The sequence below is a fragment of the Mustela nigripes genome, chromosome 14 (genome assembly GCF_022355385.1).
Source record: "Mustela nigripes isolate SB6536 chromosome 14, MUSNIG.SB6536, whole genome shotgun sequence".
Taxonomy (NCBI): domain Eukaryota; kingdom Metazoa; phylum Chordata; class Mammalia; order Carnivora; family Mustelidae; genus Mustela; species Mustela nigripes.
Window position 1 is genome coordinate 53,778,666 of NC_081570.1, and position 19,040 is coordinate 53,797,705.

Genomic DNA, 19,040 nt, shown 5'->3' on the forward strand with positions numbered 1-19,040 from the left:
GTTTGTCTGCCACTTTACTGTTTCTGTTTGTTCTTTTTCCTTTATTTCTCTTTTCTTGCCTACCTCTGAGTTACTTGAATGTTTTATAGGATTCTATTTTTGATTCATTTATAGTGTTTTAGAGTATATCTCTTTGTAGAATTTTCTCAGTGGTTGTGTTGGTTCTTGCTATATATATTTATATCTCTTTATATTTGCTTCATTGTATATGCTGTTGTTTTGAATATAAGACACTATTTTTGTTTGTTTGTTTCAATCATTGGATATGAAATGATTTAGGCAACTGATACTGAGAAGGAATTTGTGGTTGACAGTTCTTTTCTTTTAGCACTTGGAAAATGTGCCCTTCCTTCAGGCTTCAATGGTATCTGATGAGAAAATCATTGTCATTTGAATTGATGTCCCACTAAAGGCAATGAGCTTTTTCCCTCTCTCGGGTTGGTTTTATGATTTTTTTTCTTTAATCTTCAGTTTTTGGAAGTTTAGTAATGGTGTGTCTTAGCATGGATTTCTTTGGGTTTGTTTTCTTTGGGTTTGATTAGCTTCTTAAATCAATATGCTTTTGTCTTTCCACCAAATTTGGGAAGTTTTCTGGAATTTTTTTTTCAAATACCCTTTCAGCTCTATTGTCTTTCTCATTTCCTTCTGATTTTCCTTTTTTCCCCTAATTTTATTTATTTATTTATTTGTTGACGGGGGGGGGGGCAGGCAGAGGGAGAAGCAGGCTCCCCACTGAGCAAGGAACCTGATGTGGGACTTGATCCCAGGACCCTGGGATCATGACCTGAGCCCAAGGCAGAGCCTTGGCATCTGAATGGCGACTGAGCCACTCAGGAGTCTCTCCTTCTGGTTCTCTAATGATGTGAAGATTGGCTTTTTTCTTACTGTCCCACAGGACTCTGAGGTTCTATATATGTTTTTTTGTTTGTTTGTTTACTTTCTTTCTGTTCTTCAGATTTGATAAATTCATTGTGCTTTTCTCAAGTTCACTGATTCTATCCTCTGTCACCTCTATTATAACAGCCATTGAATGTTTTATTTTTTGTTCTGCAATTGCCATTGCTATTTTTTTTTAAAGAACTTATACATCTTTGTTGAGATTTTCTTTTTTTTAAGATTTTATTTATTTATTTGACAGACAGAGATCACAAGTAGACAGAGAGGCAGGCAGAGAGAGAGGAGGAAGCAGGCTCCCCGCTGAGCAGAGACCCCGATGTGGGGCTCGATTCCAGGACCCTGAGATCATGACCTGAGCCGAAGGAAGAGGCTTTAACCCACTGAACCACCCAGATGCCCCCGAGATTTTCTATATATTTTTTTCATTTATTTCCAGAGAATCTGAATTTGCTTGTTGAAGCCTTTTTATAAGGATGGTTTAAAATTCTTACCAAATACCTATGAATATCTGATTCATTTTAGCACTGGTGTCAGTTGATTGACTTTCCTCATTCACATTGTGATATAACCTGATACATCCTGTGATATATCCCGATATATCCTGGATGTGCCGGCCGGCATGTTAGGCTCAAGTCTTGTTTGCATCTTGTGTTTTAGCAGACAGTCACTCTGTTTAGGTTTAGCACAGAGGTCCTGGATTACATTTGTGGGCTGTGGTTTCAGTGACAATTTGATTTCCAGGGGCTTTGCTGGCTGTTTTATTAGTCTGTTTGGTTTATCAGGTGCTTCTGGGCCCACTGAACCCTGCTGATCCCACCGGAGGGGGGTGGAAGGAGCCTCCCCAGGCCGTGCCTGCCAGTGGTCTGAGTGCGGGAAGGGATTTTTTTTTTGGCTTGCAGGGATAAAAACTCTCCCCAGCCCAGAGCTTGTTGTGGTGGGATTCCCCCTGCCAGTGCTGTGAGGCCATCTGCTGTTGTTGGCTGGACCCCCAGTTAGATGCAGGGGAGGAATAAATCCACCTACATTAACCACTGCCAAGTTGCAGTTGGGAGACTCTGGGCCTGGATAACCTTCAGTGGGATCAGGAGTTCCTAAGGCATCCCACTGCTCTGTTGTCCCTCTGATCTGGGGTGACTAACCAACCCACCTCCTCTTTTTAGTGTTTGGAGTCCTCCTTTGATTGCCTCCTGTGTTATTTCCAGTGTTTCTAGTTGTGCTAAGTGGAGAGAGGCTGGGAGAGGTGAGTGTCTGCCATCTTGTGTGGACCACAAGTATATGTCTTTTAAAAATACCAGGTTGACTCATTAGCCATGTTATCCACTGATATAGTTGAAAATACTCATTTGACTGTGTTTTCCTGTAATGCATCTATGAGGGAGACATAGACCAAGCCTCCCCTTAAATTTGCTTAAGTTAAGTTAAATTCAAATTAGGTTAATTAATATTAACTGTACTTGGATAATTAAACATTAAGTCAGTGTTGTCAGTGGGATCTAAGACAAAAATCTATGTATGTGATATAGTCTCTATGAACATATTTTCTCCAAGTTGTTTTATCGCCTTTGAAAAATATGAGTGCCTTTTTTCATTTGCTATCTCTGGGCAATACTAAAAAAAAATCCTTTATCAAATGGATACTTTAAACCGTAGAGAAAACAAATGACATTATTTGCACAAGCAACTTGGTGATATTTAGAATGGATTAAGGAAAAGATACCAGGATTCTGTCTTTGGCTGTCCTGGTTTACACCACAGTGCTGACTCATAGAATACTGGCATTTTCAGAACTGAAAGTGAATTTAGAGATAACCTATTTCAGCTGTATTGTTTTATAGTTAAGGAAACCCGATACCTTGCAAGTAAGGGAACCTAAGTTCCTTCAGTTCCATAACGGCAGGGCTTATTTATTTTGAATTCATAATATTTCCTAATTTTGTTTTTTTTTTTTTTTTTTTAAATTTATTATTTATTTGAGAGAGAGAGAGAGCGAGAGAGCGAGAGAGGGAACACAAGCAGGGGGAGTGGGAGGGGTAGAAGCAGGCTTCATGCTGAGCAAGGAGCCTGACACAGGGCTGGATCCCAGAACTCTGGGATCAGGATCTGAGCCAAAGGCAGACACTTAAGACTGAGCCACCCAGGCACCTCACCCCTGGTGTAGATACTTAATTGTGAAAAGGAGAAAAGTGAAATTATATACTGATGCACGATTTCTCATTCCTTTTTCTAATGAGGAGAAAAAATATGAAATAAGTTGGGATGGCATCATGGTACTCTTTAAAAAAATAGGCATGTTTGAAAATCTGATAATCATATGGAATGAATATCCAGAAAATTGAACACAAACTCAAAAATTTGCATGTGGTATTGAGGGTTTGTGAACTCCTAGGTAAGTCTGCTAGATACTGTGTTTTTTTGTCTTGTACCATCTGATATCTGTGGCTGGTCTTTGCTGGGGAGAAGACATAAGGATAATGCCTCATTTTACAGGCAGACTTAGCCTTCAGAGCTCGTGGATCTGGCGGTTGTCCTGGGTACAGCACACTGGTATGCTGGGGGGATTTGTTTTTCTGGAAGTTCTAGAGAGCCAGTAGGTGAGAAGGACACAATACGACCAGCAGGTGTTAAAGCAGACTGTGGGAAATACAAACAGGCAACTGAGCCCACAGCACTTGCTTTCTCCTCCTACACACACATACACACACACCTCAAGATTCCTTGGAAAGATCCTTCATCTGCTCCCGTCTGCTGTCACCCCTTACTGTGTGGGGAAACGTTGCCCTTTGGAGATAATCCTCCTTTGCTCTAGGAAGGCTGTTCTGGTAGTCATTTAAACCAAATTTCACCCACATGAGATGTTAGGGGTTCAAAGAAGAAAGCATTTTAGTGCCATTTGATGTATTTACTGGGTACTGTTTGAGGGGGAGAAGAAAACCACATCCATGTGTTTCTTACAGAATGGATCACAATAATCTGAGAGCGTAGAATGATAAACAACTCTGCATTCAACGAGTGAGTGAGGCTAGCATTTGCAAAATTGTTGAACTTAAATTAGTTTTAAGGAACCTGTTTTTGTGTCTACTTAAAGGAAGCTCCTATATAATTCTCTGTGACTTGTACGGGGCCCCGGAAAGGAAATAAGACTCGGAAATGATTTGAAGTGCCCTGTTGTATACTAGAGTGAAAAACCTCAGTGCAGAAAGCCAGGAAGGTTGTACACAAAGAAATAATACAGTAACAGTTTTTATTTTTTAGTGCTTTTATGTATTTTAAAATATTGAAAGGACTATTGTTTTCAGGGTTGCTCCTTAGTAATTGAATAATTGGGTGCTGGGAATCACAAGACCTAAAGGTCGTTTTTGTTGTGCCACTAAGTGGGTAGGTGACATCCCCTGTGTCAGCCTTAAGGTATAAATTAAGATGCTGAAGCATGGTAATCTTTCCAGCATTATGATTTAATGAAATTTTAGTAGTTGTTATGTGACACATTAGGGGAATTTTTTGATAGATCCCTATAATTAAGGATTAGTCATAAGAAAGTTCTCCAGGGAACTAATTTTTAAGTTTGAAATTATTATAAGACCTTGATATGGTCAGAAATCTGCATTAATCAGGGAGGTCATGGTTGGGTTAGGACTCCCTAACTATGTGGGTACAATACAACACAATTGGGGAATAAGCACTTTAGTGCTGATGGTGACCATGGCCGTGGTGATGACACCAATGTTTTTGGCACTAGATTTAATTGGTCTGGAGGTGCAATGATACTGTAGGTTGTTCATTCATCCTCCTTTTCCCCTTTTCTTTTTATTCTTCCTGTGCTATGCAGGTTGGAAGGCAAATCATTCACCTTTCAGTCTCCCTTAAAACTAAGAGTGGCCCAAAGATTAGATGGAGATTCCTGGGGAATGCTTTCCTTCTCTAACAAAAGGGAAAGCTTCTTAAAGAGAAGGTACTTCTCCTCGGCCCTTATCCCTTCTTTCTCGTTAGAGCGTGGATGCCCTGTTTTGAGGTGAGCACCATCTTTCAAGCATGAGAAATAAAACCAGACACTTAGGATGATGAAGCAGAAAAATAGATGTAGCTTGGATCCTTGATGATCTCTTAGAGTAAATCTACAGCCCTGTACTGCTTACCTCCAGCCTTATTATTCCATGAGAAAAAATAAAACCCCTGTTTCTTCCAGTATTTATTAGGTTTTCTGTTACTCTGAGCCAAACACATTCCCAACTGAATATGTAAGGTAATTATTAAGACTTTGCATTTTGCATTTTTGAAGGATAAAATTAGTGTTTATAGACTTTTGTAATTACTGATATTGGGCACAAAATTTAGGCTAGTTTGTACAAATATTCTCATTCTGAGGAAGCTTGGGTGTGAAAATTTTGGATAATTTGTAACATTTTTATTTTATTGTTCATAGCATGAAGAATCGCAGAAAACTGTCTCTGTCTTATATTGCTTAAAGAATATTTCAAATTTCATTCAATGGGTGAAATTTATATGAGGAAAACTATTTCTGTGAGTCACACCTCCCACTTTACTGTAATCTTTGGTAAGATGGGCATAGAGCTGAAGAATACCAATGAGCCTTGAAAAAATGTTTTCCTCATTTGATTTATAGACAAAAATGTATAGTGGAGTGGGTTGCCCACTTTACTGTTTAGTCTAAGTTTGTTTCCAGCAGATTTCTTCTGACCTCACACTTTCATATGACTGAAATACTTTAAAAGAAGGACTTTAAAGATTAAAGAAGGATGGCTTTTTAGTGGTATGTGGATATAGAAGATGGGCGATAATTTTTTTGTGTGTGACATAGCATTTGCACACTCTCCATTTGGTTTAAAGGCAGGGAATTAATTTTTTGCATATAAGTCATATAATGAGAGAAAAAATTCAATTAGGATGTATTTGTGTTGATTTTTTCAGTTAGACATGCATCCATGTGAGAGTAACTGAAAATTTGACATGCAGTACTGGAAGTAAGGGGGGTGGTTTGTGTGTGTGCTTGGTTGTTTTACATGCAGTATCTGGAAGGAGACTGCCTGAGGCTGGGGCCACTGCACAATGGGGTTATCAAGGATTTAGGCTCCTTCTTGCTTTTGACTCCATTGTCATTGGTGCATGGTTCTCCTTTTCTTGGTGGAAAGACAGTTAGTGAGCATCCAGGAATGGCAGCTGGACCGCAGGCGGGAAGAAGGGGCTGGACAAAAGGCAAGGCACAAACCAGCCATCAACTCTTTTTTATAAGGAAAGTGAAAGCTCCCAGGAAGATGCATCTGGTTACTTCTACCGATATCTTATTGACCAGAACTATGTCAATTGGTCTCCCTAACTACAGGAGGTTTTTTTTTTTTTTTTTTTTCATAAAAAAAGAAAAAAAATACAAACAAAAAAACCCCACAAAGACCAAAAAAGGAGGGTGATGTACACATTCCTGTACATATAAAACCATGCTCTATTTTGGGAGGTCACAAGTTTGCTTCATGTATCAAGGTATGGAAATGGTTGTATATGGATTGATTTAGAAATTAGTTACCAGTATAGAGAAAAAAGAAAGAAAACACAATGAAAAAGAAGAAACACAAGTTCAAAGATTTTTCAGTGTCAAAAATCCACATTTGTATTTCAAAATAATGCAGTTTAAAAAGAAGAAAAAAACTTCATGTAAATTCCTCCTTTTCCTCTCGTTAAACGAATATCATGTATTCAGTATAAAATCTTTATATGTTCCATGTGTTAAGAATAAAAGTACATTTAATCCTGTTTTAAAAAAATAAGGGAAAGTTGGTACTTCTCCAAACATCAGGATTCTGTTCTATTAAGAAAGAAGGGGAGAATAGATACTGGGTAGCCAACCATCACTGTCATTGTATGAAGCATATTTCCCAGCTTTAAAAATCCTATTTGTAGGGCACCTGGGTGGCTCAGAGGGTTAAGCCTCTGTCTTCAGCTCAGGTCATGATCTCAGGGTCCTGGAATGGAGCCCCATATCAGGCTCTTTGCTCAGCAGGGAGCCAGCTTCCCCCTCTTCCTCTGCCTGCCTCTCTGCCTACCTGTGATCTCTCTGTGTCAAATAAATAAATAAAAAATCTAAAAAAAAAAGTTCTATTTGTAGTGTCATATCATAAATGCATACTCTGGAGATCTCTTAAATTTTAACAGTTTAAAGACAGTTACTAATTATTATTACCTTAAATACCTCTTAAGTTACAGTCATTTAAAATTTTTATTTCAGTTGCCACTTTGTGTCAAGATAGCTGACTGATACATAAAACTTAAAGTATATCTTGATGGTCATTGGTATTGAACTAATCATGGGCAAAAAGTCATCATATTTTTTTGTAATGAATAATGACATACACAAGTGTGAAATTCTAAGAAATCGTGACAGTGACAGTATTACATACTAGTGCAGCCATTCATGAAATACTATGGTTTATTTTTTGTTTTAATTTACATTTACATATTTTGGCTATTTTTTGTCCTAAAAATTTTAATGGTATATATGAAAAATACCCAAGAGCAGATATTTATTTTAAAAAGAATAAAATTGGCTGAATTCCAGCATTTCTGCTTTGCTGTTCTCATTCAGGATATTGACAGAAATATCCTGTAATTGAAGGTTTATTCTCCAATTGATGTAGGCACTCTACTTAGAAGCTGTTTATCCACATCAAGAAGGATAATGGATCTTCTCTGTTAATTTTTTTCCATTAAAATAGGGTGAGGCAACTGTTCTCACCACACTTCAGAAGGATGGTACAAAGGTAAATGAAATAATGGATGTGAAGTGCATTTTTTTTTTCTCTGAAAGGTGTTATATAAATTCTATAAATAGTATTATTAATGTGTAAATAAGATGATGGGTGAGCATTTCAAAAAGAGAGTATCCTCACTAGGGATTTTTACCATGATCCTCAATGTCAGTTTTTCCCAAAGGAGAGCAAGATAGCAAAACATTCTTCCGTTCTTGCATCAAAATATCAAAGGTAGAGCTCAATGTGAGGGGGAAGAGAATGTATAGAAAGAATTTCAAAGAGAGGTGATTTGTTGAGTACTGCAATGTAGTAATAGATTTTACACAAATCCAAGAAGTCCTTTGGGTCTCTTAAGTGGTTAGGGAAATGGGAAAGCTCTGATTAAAATGTGAACTCTGATTAAAACTTAGAATTGAACTTCCAGTGGCTACATCTTGAAAATAATGAGGTTCTGCTCAACTCATAGAAATCTTCAAAATAAAAATCTTCCAAAGAGATTTTTGTAGTATCTTCAGTAAAGGTTTTTGTTATCCTCTTGGTCCCAGAAGGATATTCCTTGAAAGATAATTTGGGATAGGCAGCTGTTCCTTATTTCTAACATCACTGCCGTGCCTTCTATTTGCTAGTCACTAGTAAAAGTGAATCACATTATATGGTATTAAGAGCCTTTGACTTTGAGCCAGGGGGCAAGGTTCCTGTCTTAGGTTTGCCGCTAATTTATCCATGTGACTGGGAAAGTTATTTAGTTTCTTTGTGCAGAGCAACCTCCTTGAAGCCATCTATCTCTTTCTCCTCTTTGTGCGTTCTAGACTTAAGGGGCTTAGCTGACCAGTTGAGGTCATAGGGCAAAATCACATCTCTGAGGGCAGAGTCCTGCTCGTCCTTCAAGTCAGTCTTAGGTGATGGGTCATCAACCAGGAAACTAGCCATGAACACTGGAAGTGAGCACAAGGAGCTCTTGGGTGACTTGTTGAAGATAGTGCTTAGGTGTGAACTCATTGGTGGTTTATGCTAAGGAGATAGTAGCTAAGGTGGAACTACGTGGCCTGTTAAGGACAGTGTGTAAATCTGATTATCCAGATTTTTCTCTCTCTCTCCTCAAATCTTTGGGAAGTCTTGTTTAATAGTTTTAGCTGTCTTTTGAAAACAAAAAAGGTGGTCAAATTTCAGCAAGAGTTGTAGAGGGAAGACTTCCCTCCCTCTAGCCCAAACCAGTGTGGTAGTAGCAATAGGAGTAATCACTGGAGAGTAGGAAATTCTCGAGAGACATTTTGGAGATTATGGTGGGGACTGGGGAGCTGTGGCTGCCAAATACTGCTAGATGTCCAGCTGCCATTTTCAAAATGCAGACTCTTCCTCCACTGCACACCTTGAAAGCTTGGTGTTTACTTTGGTTGAAGAAGATGGCAGTTTCCCAGAAGGCTTGCAGCTTCCTCATCTGGAAAATGAGAGGATTGGACCAAGTCATAGTTTCACAGCCATTTATATTTTCTTCCTTCTGGATCCTTTATTTTGAAAGATTTTGTCCACCAAACTATATAATTATATCTTTTTAAAGTAACCAGAAGCAGAGAAGGCAGCCAATTAGAGCTTCCAACTAAATGTGAGATAACTAGTGTTATCATTCTGAGAAGTTACAATTCAGCCAAAAGTGAACAAATCTGATATTCATGTTCATTCAAGAAAGCAACAAATGTTTGCAAATTTATCAGACTGCAGATTTACAGTTTGATATGTCATCTAAGAGCAGCAGTCCTCTGTTGCCTCCTTCTTCATCTCGGATTCCGACTTTCTAGAGGCATTTCTTTCAAAGAGTTTACTGTTCCTTCATGTTCACCTCCAAGTTGTGCAAACAAGATGTGTAGGCTGCTAACTCTTGCTTTTTAGTTTTCTTCTTTACCTGTTTCCTGCTATGGATTCTAACACATATTTGCACACACACACACACACACACACACACACACACCCACAAACATGCTCACTTACTTTGCTTCCTCAATTTAATTTTCAAAGTGCTAAGACTGGAATTCTCCCTCACAGCTGAATCCTTTGGTATACTATGATTCCATTTCCTTGTAAGTATTTTTATTTCCTTCTTATGTCCTAGGTGCTTTAATTATTTTATTTTTCAGAGCTTTTAAAGCCCCTCTTCCTATTTCATCCACAAATGCTGCATCTCAACTGTAAATACTTTCTCAGTATATTTAGTTTCATCAGACAGTCTATACATTTCATCTTTTTACTAGCCACATGCATCCTCAAGCTGTGCATACATTTGCTCACTGTTGTCATTTTGGAATCATGCTTTCCCATGCAAACTAGGGTCACTGTGGGCTGAGGTAACAAGTAGCCCTCACATCTATAATCTTTCAAATGCCGCAGAAATCTATTTCCCTTTCATGTCACTCTACTGAACTGTTTCACGTGAGCTGGGAGGGTGACCCATTATTCAGGGGGGTGGGGCGGGGTACTGCTCTGCTTCCTGAAGTCACTCACGGGCCCTGGTTAGAGGCAGTACTGTTTTCAGTAGATGAGTTCCAAAGTTGTCCACTGCTTTCAGTCAGAGCATGGAGGTGGTGCTGGGCATGGCTGACACCCCTCCCACCTACATATCTTTGTTGAGAACACAGTCTTGTGTCCAAACCAAGCTGCAGGAGAGACCGAGATAATGTCTTTGCTGAGTGTCCAGAGAAAAGAAATGAGCTTTGGCGGGCAGCTAATTGTGTCTGCAGTACAATCATTCTGCAGATTTTTAAAATTTTTTAATTTTTTTAAACCTCTTCCTATATTGGATCCCTTGTTTCCTGATTTCTATAGCTTTTTGCCCTTTCTTGATTTAGTCTCTTGTTTTGATGGGTGGAGCATGTCCTCCAGTATCTTCCTAAGAAAGAGTGTGTTGAAGTTAAAAATTTTGAGATGTTTTATACCTGAGAATGTTTTTATTTTGTTTTACACCTGGTGGATAATTTTCCTGGATGTAGAATTCTTGTTGGACGTCATTAGCTCTCAGCATTTTAATGGCATGTTTCATTGTCTTGCTGTAGTGTTAGCTATTGAGAAGTCTGCTGCTATCCTGATCTTGATCATTCAAATATGCTTCCTGCCCCCCAATCTGAAGCTTTTAGCAACATCTTATTACACTTGGAATTTTGAAATTTCAAGATGATGTGTTATGGTGTAGGTTATCTCTAATTAATTGTGTGTAGGAACTCAATGGGTCTTTTCTTTCTGGACACTTGTCCTTCAGTTCTAGGTATTATTCTTCTATGATGAATTTTATCAGTTTTAAAGTCAATTTCCAATCAAACTGTTGGAACTGTGCCAAAATAAAAAGCTTTTGCACAGCAAAGAAAACTATCACCAAAACAAAAAGGCAACCTACTGAATGGGAGAAGATATTCGCAAATGAAATATCTGCTAAGGGGTTACTGTTCAAAACATATAAAGAACTTATGTAACTCAACATCAGACAACCCCCAAATAATCCAATTAAAAGTGGGGAGAGGACCTGAATAGACATTTTTCCAAATAAGACACACAGATGGCCAACAGACACTTGAAAAGACACTCAACACCACTAATCATCAGGGAAATATCAATTAAAATCACAATGAGTTATCACTTCATACTTTTCAGAATGGCTAAAATCAAAACCATAAGAAATAACAAGTGTTGTTCAGGATGTGGGGAAAAATGAACCCTGGTACACTGTTGGTGAGAATGTATATTGGCCCAACCACTATGGAAAGCAGTATGGAGGTCCCTCAAAAAATTAAAAATAGAATTACCATATGATCCAGTAATTCTATTACTGGGTATTTACCCAAAGAATATGAAAAAACACTAAATAAGAATTATATACGCACCCCTATGTTTACTGCAGCATTATTTACAATAGCCAAGATGTGGAAGCATCCCAAGTGTCCCTCCATAGATGAATGGATAAAGAAGATGTGGAATACATTTTTTACAATAGAATATTATTCAGCCATAAAAATGAACGAGGTCTTGCCATGTGCAAAATCATGGATGGATCTAGAGGGTATAATGCTAAGTGAAATAAGTCAGCCAGAGAAAGATGAATGCCATATGATTTCACTTATGGGGAATTTAAGAAACAAAACAAATGAACAAAGAAAAAAAAGACAAATAAAAAAACACACCTTTAAGTACAGAGAACAAATTGGTGGTTACCGGAGAAGTGGTAGGTGGGGAGATGGGTGAAACAGGTGAATGGGAATAAGAGTACACTTATATTGCGCACTGAGTAATGTATAGCATTGTTGAAGCATTACATTGTATACCCAAATCTAATATAACACTCTGTGTTGATTGCACTTGAATAAAAATTTTTTATAAAAAGTCACTTTCCCATAATAATTTAACATTTCAAACCAGGATGCATATTAAATTCATATTATCTTATAATAGCCATTGGCTAGGGATAGTCATGACTTGGCTATGTAAAAAAACATTCTGTTGACACTTGTGTATATGAATAAAAATATAGAGCCAGGATCAAAGAGTTTTGGATGAAATATTGTGAATTCTTTCACTTGGTTTTCTCTTTCTGGAACTTCAGTTATCATATTTCATCTAATCTAATATGCTTTCTGTTATAAGATATACCATTATTTTATGTATCACTAAGAAAAATATACTTACAATAAAATTATGAAAAATGTTTTATTATCTCTTAGAATATTGATTTTATTCTGATGGAAAGAATATGTTTAGATTTAATTAAAAGATATCATGTATTTCTGTGAATGCACAAAAAAGAAAACCTACTAAAATAAATTGAATAAGTTATTTTGAGAACTTATTCATATTTAGAACTTATCTCTTCTGAATCCCTTTTTTAAAAGACTTATTTTTTTATTTTAGAGGGAGAGAGCGAGAGGGAGAGAGAGTGAGCATGAGTGCCGGAAGGAGCAGAGGGAGGGAATCTTCAAGTAGATGCCCCACTGATTGTGGAGCTGAACATGGGCCTTGAACTCTTGATCCATGAGATCATGACCCATGACATCATGACCTGAGCCAAAACAAAGAGCCACTGAACACTTAACCAACTGAGCCACCCATGTGCCCCATCTTCTGAATCCAATAGTGCTGGCCCTGAAAAGATGCTTAGCGATCCTGTCAAGTGAGCCTGCTTTGTGATTTCTGCTCCAGGAATGTTAAAAATTCTTGGTTCTCCACTGCTTCTATCCCTTCCTCACAAGCATAGGATTTCTAGATGTTGGGAGTGTTCATTATCATTTCTTGGGTTTTCTTCCCACCAAACTAACACTCATTCTGCAAGTTTTCATGAATGTGCTGGTCGTGACAACCACTGCCTCACTGAGAACAATGGTAGGATACTATCAATTTTAAGAGGCATCAGATTTCATCTATAAAACTGTGGAAAATGTACATGATAGTTATATGTTGAGCCATCTGGGTGAACCCTGTAAAAGTTTCTCATCTTTTTAAACCTAGTTTTCACATCGTGACATATTGTTTTACAATTTCTGTTAGTATCAATAAAGAGATATAGTCTCTGACTCTTCTACTGTGTCCCTATTTATAAAGTAAGGAAGAACTTAAATTTTCTCAAGACAGAATGGTAAGAATCCCTGGGGATCTTTTACCTTTAATAGTAGCACATGTGCCAGAAGACTTACCTGAACTTGGAGGTGGTCAAAACATAAGAAGTACCATGTTTATGTTCAGGCAATCTTTTGCAGGTGCATCAGCGAGCCATGCCTAAAAGCAGTGGAAAGTATTTTCCCATTTGTCCACCTATATAGATTCCCATTCATAGTGTAAGTGCTATTCTGTAACTGGATATATTTGGTCAAATTTGAGTGAAATGTATAGATTTCTAATATTTTTTTTAAAAGATTTTATTTATTTGACAGAGATCACAAGTAGGCAGAGAGGCAGGCAGAGAGAGAGAGGAGGAAGCAGGCTCCCCACTGAGCAGAGAGCCCGACATGGGGCTTGATCCCAGGACCCTGAGACCATGCTCTGAGCCGAAGGCAGAGGCTTTAACCCACTGAGCCACAGGCGCCCCAGATTTCTAGTATTTTTATGAATGACTGCGTAGTATTCTATTAATAAATCTTTTCTCCAACGATGAATGTTAAATTGCTTCCATTTTAGTTTTTACATTTAAACAATGCTTTAATAAACATCTTTACATAAATGTCTGTAATTCGTTGAGTTAGGGAAAATAGACATTATAAAGATTTTCTGCCATCAAATTGCCTTTCATAAAGGTTATACCCAATTTTAACTTCTACCAACCATTCATCACAATGATCATTTCCTCACATCCCTCTGATTCTGGGTTTTGTAGGTCTTTCATGGATGTGAGGAGGAAAATGATTTCTTTGTTGGTTTTGATTTGTTCTCTTTGACTACTAGGGACCCTGAAGAACTTTATAATTTTTTTAAAATTTTATTTAATTAATTAATTTTTTTTTCCCCTGAAGAACTTTATAATGTGCTGTGGTTTCCTGTGAGAGAGAAAGAGGCTGCCCAAGTAGGATGGCTATGAACAGGGAGGCTGGAGAAGCTTTTTAATGGATATTAGGAGAAGGTATTTGTCAGGGAATGAGTAGTTACTGCCCTGGAGTCTTGGGAGGTCTTGTGAACTCTGTCTTAAACCCTTTCACCTTCCCAGAGATCCTAGTCATTTCTTTCCCTAAGTGGCTGGATGCTTTGCAGGTAGCACAGTTTGGGTACTTTGATCATGGGGCCTTGGGAACTCAAACTGTATGATCCTTATGTAGTCCTATAGACTGGGTGGCCTTGGGGCAATAAATAGGGGAACTATAAGTGTGGGCTTTGGGCTCTTAGTGGAGAGCAAAGGGAGGGTTCACCAAGCAGATCCAAGAACACAAAGGTTTGACGGCAAACAGCATACGGTAGAGTAAGGCAATGGTTGAGAACATTGTCCACATAGTAGAGAGAGAGGGGAGGACGTGTTTGCAAGGTGAGTGGAGGACAGGCTGTGAATTTTGAGTGGGTCTTAAATGGGAGTGTAAGGAGCATGTTCTATCTATCTATTTATTTATTTATATTTTTAATTTTTAATAAACACATAATGTATTATTTGCCCCAGGGGTACAGGTCTGTGAATCATCAGGCTTACACACTTCACAGCACTCACCATAGCACATACCCTCCCCAATGTCCATAACCCAACCACCCTCTCTGTACCCCCCTCCCTCTGGCAACCCTCTGTTTGTTTTGTGAGATTAAGAGTCTCTTAAGGTTTGTCTCCCTCCCGATCCCATCTTGTTTCATTTTTTCCTTCCCTACCCCCTCAACCTCCCACTTTGCCTCTCAAATTCCTCATATCAGAGAGATCATATGATAATTGTCTTTCTCTGATTGACTTCAGTCAGAGTCAATTGACTGATTTCACTCAGCATAATTCCCTCTAGTTCCATCCACATCGTCGCAAATGGCAAGATTTCATTTCTTTTGATAGCTGCATAGTACCACATTGTATATATATACCACATCTTCTTTATCCATTCATCTGTTAATGGACATCTAGGTTCTTTCCATAGTTTGGTTATTGTGGACATTGCTGCTATAAACGTTCCCCTTCGGATCACTCCATGTGTATCTTTAGGGTAAATACCCAGCAGTGTGATTGCTGGAAAGGAGAATGTTCTTTATCTTAAGAGCAGTGGAAGACCTCTGACATTTTTGGGGTCCTGGTATGGTGAGACTTGCAAATGTCATATTTTAGGAAAGTGAATAAATAGCATTGAATGACATTGGAAATGTATGTAGGCAAAATACAAAAGGTTGTGTTTCTGGTTTCTATATGTGTCTTGTAAGCTAGAACCTCTTTAGTTGTGGCTGATTTATGTTTGGAGGGATACATAGCCAGGTGAAGGCTTCCAGTATTCTGTTGTTATTCTCTTTTCCCATAAAGGGAAGGAGGAAGTAGCTCATTTCTTGATAGGTCAGGCCTTTAGAATATGTACGGCTTATAACAGAAAGGAAAATTGTTTTTGAACATGTTGTGTGGTATGTGGGTAGATATTTGGCATATAAAAATGGAAAATGAATTCAGAAACTGCATCAAAGACACCCTATAGACTTGCCATAAGATAATCAACTTGGCCAAATGGCAGCAAATGTGTCATTTCAAATGGAAAATGCAGTCATTAAGCCATTTAGATGAGCAAAGTTGTATGTGTAATATTCGTGTTTCATTTATATATGGACATATCATTCATACTTTAAATATTAGAGTAATGATACCTAAACACTGCCTTCATTTGGTTGCAAAATTATCTTAAGCCTATAGTACAGGATATTTTTAAAAAGCCTTAACATTGATACCTTGGAGTTGGATGGTTTATGATAATTTCTTATTTTCATTGAAATTTCAACTGTATTTTCTGAAATAGCATTTATTATACTTTTAGGTAATTTGCCTCAGCTTGGTGGTCAATAACTGAATAAGTAATTTCATCTTAGGTATTACTCCCTGACAGTGATTTTCAGAGACAGTCATAAACCTCATCAAGGATCATTTTTTAGAGACAGAATAGTAACTGTCTTCTATCATGCCTTGCCCTTAGCTCATTTATGAATAGTTACCGCTGTGGATCATTTTGGTGCTCATAAAATGCAGTTAAATTTGTAGTTGAAGAATTCAATTTTTATTCTTCCAGTAACTGCAGCCAAGAGCTGCACTCTCTTTCGGCCTCAATAAGTCATAGTGACATTCCTAGGCCCAAAGAAGGATGCTTGTCCAAAGCAGGTGGGAGGTGAGAGAGATGCATATGTAACTTTCCTTTCAGATGCAGTTAGAGGGCTCCTCCAAGGTGGAGTGTTTATAAATGACGGGGTAGTCCTATCCTCCAATGTCTAGATTTTCTGCTCTAGCAAAGGCAATTTTATTATTTATTTCAACCCTAGTACCTTTATAAAAACCTTATTTTTTCTTTTCTTTCTTTCTTTCTTTCTTTCTTTCTTTCTTTCTTTCTTTCTTTCTTTCTTTCTTTCTTTCTTAATTCTACTTATTTGAGAGAGAGAGACAGCACAAGTAGAGGAGGGGAGAGGGTTAGAGGGAGAAGAACAAGTGGGCTTCCCACTGAGCAGGAAACCCGCCACAGGGGCTGGATTGCAGGATCCTGGGATCATGACCTGAACAAGAGGCAGATGCTTAATGACTGAGCCACCCAGGTGCCCCCCACACCTTGTTTTTTTGTCTCTGTGAGCAAAGGCAACTACTGTTTATTGAGTACTCCCCATGGGTCAAACACCTTACTCAGTGCTTTAAAATGTTTTCATTTCATTTTTACTATACCCTTGTGATAGAGGCATTATTATAAAGCAGTAAGTCTTGGCCAAATTAAGTAATTGACTTAGTTTTGTATAACAAGAGGTGATTTTTGTTTTCTTTTCACCAGTCCGAAGTCTGTATTTTTCTAGGCCCTGCATAAGATTCACTATGCTAAAATTTTAAAAATAATTATTGAGAGTTTTATTATATTCCAGGTGCATAAGTGACCTCATTCAATCTTCTTGAAAAAGGAAAAAGAGAAGTAGGTACATTTTATTTTAAAGATGAGGAAACAGAGAGATTCATACATTGAGTCATTTACTCAACCTCACACAGGGCTGGGATCAAACTAGAGCCACCTGACTCCAACAGCCTCTTCTATTTCCTATTACATGGCCTTGTAAGTCTTTGTCTTTAAGGGTTATGTTTCCAAATTCTTCCTTTTTTTTGTAATCAAAAAAAAATTTTTTTTTTGCAACTGAAGTACATACAGTACCACCTTTTCATGTATATAGAATAAGAGTTAATACTGAAGGCCTATTATATGTCGTTACTACATTAGGATTTCTTGACCTCAATCTTGTTGACATTTCGAACCAGACAACTGTTTTTGGGAAGGGGGATTGTCCTGTCCATTACAGGATGTTTAACAGCATCCTGGCCTCTTCCAATGGCACTCTTCCCCACCTATCTCCAGTTGGAACAACCAAAAATGCTTCTAGACATTGCCAAATATCCTCTGGGGTGAGGAAGGGGGAGGAAATCACCTTAGGCTGAGAAACGCTGGTCTGTGTTGTCTCATCTTATCTTCAGAGCCCCGTGTAAAGCTCACACCCTCACGACCTCCATTTCACACAGGAGACCTAACTGGCTTGGAGTCCCATTGCTGGGCAGTGATATCTCAAGGACACAAACTCAAGGCCTACATATATCTTTGGACAATTTCAGTTTTAGTTCATGGACTGTGTCCTCAGCCCTAACTTCAGATAGATTTCTGGAAGGCTTGGGCTCTGTCATACTGTTCTTTTTCTTTTGCCCCAGGGGCACCTAGAAGAATACTTACTATCACAGTGCTTTGACAGATGTTCATTAGACAAATGACCCATTTTATGTGAGTCCTATTTAAATAAGGATCTTTTAAATAAAATTTAGCTTAGTATAGTAATTAACAGCATAGAGTTGGGAATCAGACACATGGCAGGTTTAAATCTCAACCTTGCCATTTATTAGTTCTAGGATCCTGGTAAAAATTTTAACCTCTTTTAGCTTCCATTTCCTCATTGTTTGGTACTAATAATTCCTCTTGTGGATATTGTGAGGAATAACTGTCACCCACCAGAAGACATGACATAATGTTAAAAAAATTTTGGCAAAGGGTAGCTACTAGTAATACAAAGAATCATAGTATTTACGATAATAAAATGCTTTTTTTTTTTTAAAGATTTTATTTATTTATTTGACACAGAGAGATCACAAGTGGGCAGAGAGGCAGGCAGAGAGAGAGAGAGAGAGGGAAGCAGGCTCCCTGCTGAGCAGAGAGTCCGATGCGGGACTCGATCCCAGGACCCTGAGATCATGACCTGAGCCGAAGGCAGCAGCTTAACCCACTGAGCCACCCAGGCGCCCCAATAAAATGGTTTTGATTTTCCATTTGTAATATGCAATTATTACGTGTATTTACATCTCAATTAAGTTAGAAAAAAATATTTTGTCTACCTGGGACACCTTGAAAGCTGCTGTTGTGTTACATTAAGTTAAAAAAATGACATAAAATTAAAACAGATTCAGAAAAGAAATAAGGAAAGTAGGGGGGAAACGTAAGGCTAAGCAAGCAAAAAAACAGGACTATTGCACAGACTAAAATAATATACCTAATTATTTAGGTTTTAGTGAAGAATTAAGTGTAGCCCATTTCATTTTAGTAGAGAATTGTTAACCCTCTTTGTTGCTCAAAGGAGAGCCTTCTTTTGGCCTCAACAACAGCTGAATTGACTCATCCCTGATCTCAGCCCTTAGCCGTCTGCTGGTTTGGCATCTTCTGCTTCCTTCCTAAGGTCTGACCTTTTGCCGCATTTCCTCTGACT

General features: G+C 38.1%; 1 protein-coding gene across 5 annotated transcripts in view; it reads left to right on the forward strand.

Annotated features, from left to right (window-relative positions):
- The window catches only part of PDE4B (phosphodiesterase 4B), a 551,888-nt gene that overhangs the window by 8,139 nt on the left and 524,709 nt on the right, over positions 1-19,040 (forward strand). The window lies entirely within an intron of this gene.